Source organism: Bos taurus, chromosome X (assembly GCF_002263795.3).
Source record: "Bos taurus isolate L1 Dominette 01449 registration number 42190680 breed Hereford chromosome X, ARS-UCD2.0, whole genome shotgun sequence".
Taxonomy (NCBI): Eukaryota; Metazoa; Chordata; class Mammalia; order Artiodactyla; family Bovidae; genus Bos; species Bos taurus.
The window spans coordinates 75,024,830-75,031,927 of record NC_037357.1 but is presented as its reverse complement, the minus strand read 5'-3'; the positions used below and the strand labels follow the sequence as shown (position 1 = coordinate 75,031,927).

Genomic DNA, 7,098 nt, shown 5'->3' with positions numbered 1-7,098 from the left:
ATGGCACTGCCGGCTGGCTCACAGAACAAAGGACTGAGTGAATACCGGAAAAGAGCTAGCTGGCAGCGGACCGGCCCATCCCCTGCTGAAGGCAGGGAGGCAGGCAGGCAACAGCCAGAGCCGGAAAGGGGCAAACTCAGCCCCAGAGACGGCATCCTCCATCAAACTGCCAGCAGGCTCCCAGTTGCCAATCAAGCCTTCCTGGGATCTTGGACGGATGACGTCTGCTGGGAGAGTTGCAGCCAGAGATTATCTCCCCAGAAGAGACACATGGCACACCTCAGATGGCACACACGGGAAACCGAGCAGCTGGGACTGGGGAGGTGATAAGACGCACGGCACTTAAGGAGAGTGCACTCGCCAAGCACCTGGTCACCTGAGCTGCTCAGACCTGGGAAGGGCACAAAACGCAGGCCCAACCTAGTCTGCGCCTTTGCGGAGTACCCAAGAACTCAAACCTGAGCGGCTTAGACCTGGGAAGTGCACGCAGCCCAGGGCCCCCTTTAGACAGATGCCTTGCAGAGCAACCAGGAGCCTAAGCAGTGTAGACTGGGAAAGCACGCTGTGAGCGGGGGCAAACCCAGTGTGGCCGAAACACTGTGAGCACTCCCCATGCACACCAGTGATATTTGTTTGCAGTGTTCCTCCCTTCCCACAGCACGACTGAACAAGTGAGCCTAAATAAGTGACCACTTTCGCCCCCTTGCGTCAGGGTGGAAATTAAACACTGAAGAGATTGCAAACAGAAGAAGCCAAAATAAGCAGAGGGAACCGCTTTGGAAGTGACAGGTACAACAGATTAAAACCCTATAGTTAGCACCGACTACATTGGAAGGGGCCTATAGATCTTGAGAAGTATAAGCTGGAACAAGGAACTATCTGAAACTGAACTGACCCCATACAGCCTGCAACAGCTCCAGATAAATTCCTAGATATATTTTTAGTATTATCATTTTTTAATTTTTTTTTATTTTAAGTCCTCTATTACTCCTTTAGTTTTCATTTGTATAACCTACTATTACATTCCAAACAAAAGCAAACTTCATATTTTTTTATAATCTTTGTGATTTTGTTTTGTTTTTTCAATATTGTATTTTTGAGAGTCTAATCTCTACTTTAGATTTTTAATCTTTGCTTTTTGGTATTTGTTATCAATTTTGTATCTTTAAGTATCCAATCTTCAGTACCCAGTTTTTACCTAGGAGTGTGATTACTGGCTTGATTGCCCTCTCCCCCTTTTACTCTCCTTTTTCTCCCCTAGGTCACATCTATCTCCTCCCTCCCACTTCTCTTCTCTACCCAAATCTGTGAATCTCTTTGGGTATTCCAGGCTGTGGAGAACACTTAGGGAACTGATTACTGGCTAGATCTGCCTCTTTCCTTTTGGTCCCCTACACCCACCCTCGTCTCCTCCTCATCAGATCTATCTCCTTGCTCCCTCTTCTCTGTGTAACTCCATGAACCTCTCTGGGTGTTCCAGGCTGTGGAGAGCACATAGGGATTTGATTACTGGCTAGATTGCTCTCGCCCCTTTTGATTCCCCCTCTTCTCCTCCTGGTCACCTCTATCTCCCTCCTCCCTCTTCTCTTCTCCATGTAACTCAGCTAACCTTTCTAGGTGTCCCTCATTGTGGAGAATCTTTTCTCCATTACCCTAGATGTTTTATCATCAGTGCTATATGGATGGAGAAGTCTTGAGGCCACTGTAAGAATAAGACTGAAAACCAGAGGCAGGAGGCTTAAGTCCAAAACCTGAGAACACCAGAGAACTCCTGACTCCAGGGAACATTAACTGATAAGAGCTCATCCAAAAATCTCCATACCTACACTGAAAACAAGTTCCACCCAAGAGCCAACAAGTTCCACAGCAAGATATACCATGTAAATTCTCCAGCAACACAGGAACATAGCCAAGAGCTTTAATATACAGGCTGCCCAAAGTCACACCAAACCCATAAACATCTCAAAACTCACGACTGGACACTTGATTGCACCCCAGAGAGAAGAAATCCAGCTCCACCCACCAGAAGACCAACTCAAGTTTCCCTAACCAGGAAACCTTGACAAGCCATTCATCCAACCCAACCCACAGTGAGGAACCTCCACAATAAAGAGGAACCACAAACTGCCAAATACAGAAAGGCCACCCCAAACACAGCAATCTAAACAAGATGAAATGGCAGAGAAATAATCAGCAGGTTAAGCAAAATGATAAATGCCCACCATACCAAACAAAAGAGGAGGAGATAGGGAGTCTACCTGAAAAATAGTTCAGAATCATGATAGTAAAAATGATCCAAAATCTTGAAAACAAAATGGAGTTACAGATAAATAGTCTGGAGACAAGGACTGAGAAGATGCTAGAAATGTTTAACAAGGACCTAGAAGAAATAAAAAAGAGTCAATCAATAACGAATAATGCAATAAATGAGATCAAAAACACTCTGGAGGGAAGCAACAGTAGAATAACTGAGGCAGAAGATAGGATAAGTGAGGTAGAAGATAGAATGGTGAGAATAAAAGAAGCGGAGAGGAAAAAAGAATTAAAAGAAATGAGGACAACCTCAGGGACATCTGGGACAATGTCAAATGCCCCAACATTCGAATCATAGGAGTCCCGGAAGAAGACAAAAAGAAAGGCAATGAGAAAATACTCTAGGAGATAATAGTTGAAAACTTCCCTAAAATGGGAAAGGAAATAGTCACTTAAGTCCAAGAAACCCAGAGAGTCCCAAACATGATAAATCTAAGGCACAACACCCAAAGACACATATTAATCAAATTAACAAAGATCAAACACAAAGAACAAATATTAAAAGCAGCAAGGGAAACACAACAAATATCACACAAAGGGATTCTCATAAAGATAACAGCTGATCTTTCAATAGAAACTCTTCAGGCCAGAAGGGACTGGCAGGACATACTTAAAGTGATGAAAGAGAAAACCCTACAACCCAGATTACTCTACCCAGCAAGGATCCCATTCAAATATGAAGGAGAAATCAAAAGCTTTACAGACAAGCAAAAGTTAAGAGAATTCAACACCACCAAACCAGCTCGCCAACAAATGCTAAAAGATCTTCTCTAGATAGGAAACACAGAAAAAGTTTATAAACCTGAACCCAAAACAACAAAGAAAATGGTAATGGGATCATACTTACCAATAATTACGTTAAATGTAAATGGGTTGAATGCCCCAACCAGAAGACAAAGACTGGATGAATGGATATAAAAATAAAGCCCTTATATTTGTTGCCTACAAGAAACCCACCTCAAAACAGGGGACACATAGAAACTGAAAGTGAAGGGCTGGAAAAAGATATTTCACATAAATGGAGACCAAAAGTAAACATAAGTAGCAATACCCATATCAGATAAAATAGACTTTGAAATAAAGGCTGTGAAAACAGACAAAGAAGGACACTACATAATGGCCAAAGGATCACTCCAAGAAGAAGACATAACAATTCTAAATATATACGCACTCAACATAGGAGCACCACAATATGTAAGGCAAATGCTAACAAGTATTAAAGGGGAAATTAACAATAACACAATAATAGTTGGATCCTTTAATATCCCACTCACTCCTACGGATAGATCAACTAAACAGAAAATTAACAAGGAAACACAAATTTTAAATGATACAATGGACCAGTTAGACCTAATTGATATCTATAGGACATTTCACCCCAAAACAATGAATTTCACCTTTTTCTCAAGTGCACACAGAACCTTCTCCAGGATAGATCACATCCTGGGCCATAAATCTAGCCTTGGTAAATCCAAAAGAACTGAAATCATTCCAAGCATCTTTTCTGATCACAATGCAGTATAATTAAATCTCAATTACAGGGAAAAGCTATTAAAACTTCCAACATATGGAGGCTAAATAACACGATTCTGAATAAGCAACAAATCACAGAAGAAATCAAAATATGCATAGAAACGAATGAAAATGAAAACACAACATCCCAAAACCTATGGGACACTGTAAAACAGTGCTAAGGGGAAGGTTCATAGCAATACAGGCTTACCTCAAGAAACAAGAAAAAGTCAAATAACCTAACTCTACACCTAAAGCAACTAGAAAGGAAGAAATGAAGAATCCCAGGGCTAGTAGAATGAAAGAAATCTTAAAAATTAGGACAGAAATAAATACAAAAGAAACAAAAGAGACCATAGCAGAAATCAACAAAGCTAAAAGCTGGTTTTTTGAGAAGAAAAATAAAATTAAAAAACCATTAGCCAGAATCATCAAGAAACAAAGGGAAAAGAATCAAATCAACAAAATTAGAAATGAAAATGATGAAATCACAACAGATAACACAGAAATACAAAGGATCATAAGAGACTACTATCAGCAGCTATATACAAATAAAATGTACAACTTGGAAGAAATGGACAAATTCTTAGAAAAGTATAACTTTCCAAAACTGAACCAGGAAGAAATAGAAAATCTTAACAGACCAATCACAAGCATGGAAATCAAAACTGTAATCAGAAATCTTCCAGAAAACAAGCTCAGGACCAGACGGCTTCACAGCTGAATTCTACCAAAAATTTAGAGAAGAGCTAACACCTATCCTACTCAAACTCTTCCAGAAAATGGCAGAGGAAGGTAAATTTCCAAACTCATTCTATGAGGCCACCATCACCCTAACGCCAAAAGCAGACAAAGATGCCACAAAAAAAGAAAACTACAGGCCAATATCACTGATGAACATAGATGCAAAAATCCTTAACAAAATCCTAACAAACAAAATCCAACAACATATTTAAAAGATCATACATCATGACCAAGTGGGCTTTATTCCAGAAATACAAGGATTCTTTAATATTCTCAGATCAATCAATGTAATACACCACATTAACAAATTGAAAGGTAAAAACCATATGATTATCTCAATAGATGCAGAGAAAGCCTTTAACAAAATTCAACATCCATTTATGATAAACAAAAAAACCCTCCAGAAAGCAGGCATAGAAGGAACATACCTCAACATAATAAAAGCTATATATGACAAACCCACAGCAAACATTATCCTCAATGATGAAAAATTGAAAGCATTTCCCCTAAAGTCAGGAACAAGACAAGGGTGCCCATTCTCACCACTACTATTCAACATAGTTTTGGAAGTTTTAGCCACAGCAATCAGAGAAGAAAAAGAAATAAGATCTAAACGTAAGACCAGAAACTATAAAACTCTTAGAGGAGAACATAGGCAAAACACTCTCTGACATACATCACAACAGGATCCTCTATGACCCACTTCCCAGAATATTGGAAATAAAAGCAAAAATAAACAAATGGGACCTAATTAAACTTAAAAGCTTCTGCAGATCAAAGGAAACTATTAGCAAGGTGAAAAGACAGCCTTCAGAATGGGAGAAAATAATAGCAAATGAAGCAACTGACAAACAACTAATCTCAAAAATGTACAAGCAACTCCTACAGCTCAACTCCAGAAAAAAAAAAAATGACCCAATCAAACAATGGGCCAAAGAACTAAACAGACATTTCTCCAAGGAAGACATACAGATGGCTAACAAACACATGAAAAGATACTCAACATCACTCATTATCAGAGAAATGCAAATCAAAACCACTATGAGGTACCATTTCACACCAGTCAGAATGGCTGCAATCCAAAAGTCTACAAGCAATAAATGCTGGAGAGGGTGTGGAGAAAAGGGAACCCTCTTACACTGTTGGTGGGAATACAAACTAGCACAGTCACTATGGAGAACAGTGTGGAGATTCCTTAAAAAACTGGAAATAGAACTGCCTTATGATCCAGCAATCCCACTGCTGGGCATACACACTGAGGAAACCAGAAGGGAAAGAGACACGTGTACCCCAATGTTCATCACAGCACTGTTTATAATAGCCAGGACATGGAAGCAACCTAGATGTCCATCAGCACATGAATGGATAAGAAAGCTATGGTACATATACACAATGGAGTATTACTCAGCCATTAAAAAGAATACATTTGAATCAGTTCTAATGAGGTGGATGAAACTGGAGCCTATTATACAGAGTGAAGTAAGCCAGAAAGAAAAACACCAATAAAGTATACTAATGCGTATATATGGAATTTAGAAAGATGCTAACAATAACCCTGTGTACGAGACAGCAAAAGAGATACTGATGTATACAACAGTCTTATGGACTCTGTGGGAGAGGGAGAGGGTGAGAAGATTTGGGAGAATGGCATTGAAACATGTATAATATCATGTATGAAATGAGATGCCAGTCCAGGTTCAATGCACGATACTGGATGCTTGGGGCTGGTGCACTGGGACGAACCAGGGGGATGGTATGGGGAGGGAGGAGGGAGGAGGGTTCAGGATGGGGAACACGTGTATACCTGTGGTGGATTCATTTCGATATTTGGCAAAACTAATACAATATTGTAAAGTTTAAAAATAAAATAAAATTAAAAAAAAAAAAAAGAAAGAAGAGGAATCCAGATTGGAAAAGAAGAAGTAAAACTCTGTTTGCAGATGACAGGATCCTCTACATAGAAAACCCTAAATACTCCACCAGAAAATTACTAGAGCTAATCAATGAATATAGTACAGTTGCAGGATATAAAATTAACACAGATAAATCCCTTGCTTTCCTTTACACTACAATGAGAAAACAGAAAGAAAAATTAAGGAAACAATCCCATTCACCATTACAACAAAAAGAATGAAATACTTAGGCGTAAATCTACCTAAAGAAACAAAATACCTATATATAGAAAACTAAAACACTGATGAAAGAAATCAAAGATGACACAAATAGATGGAGAAATATACCATGTTCATGGATTGGAAGAATCAATATAGTGAAAATGAGTATACTACCTAAAGCAATCTATAGATTCAATGCAATCCTTATCAAGATACCAACCGTATTTTTCACAGAGCTAGAACAAATAATTTCACAATTTGTATGGAAATACAAAAAACCTCAAAAAACCAAAGCAGTCTTGAGAAAGAAGAATGGACCTGGAGGAATAAACCTGCCTGACTTCAGGCTATACTACAAAGCTACTGTCATCAACACAGTATGGTACTGGCACAAAGACAGAAATATAGATCAATG

The 7,098-nt window shown here is 39.2% G+C and overlaps 1 pseudogene; it reads left to right on the top strand.

Annotated features, from left to right (window-relative positions):
- The window catches only part of LOC100139951 (protein FAM204A-like), a 42,212-nt pseudogene continuing 35,114 nt past the window's right edge, over positions 1-7,098 (top strand).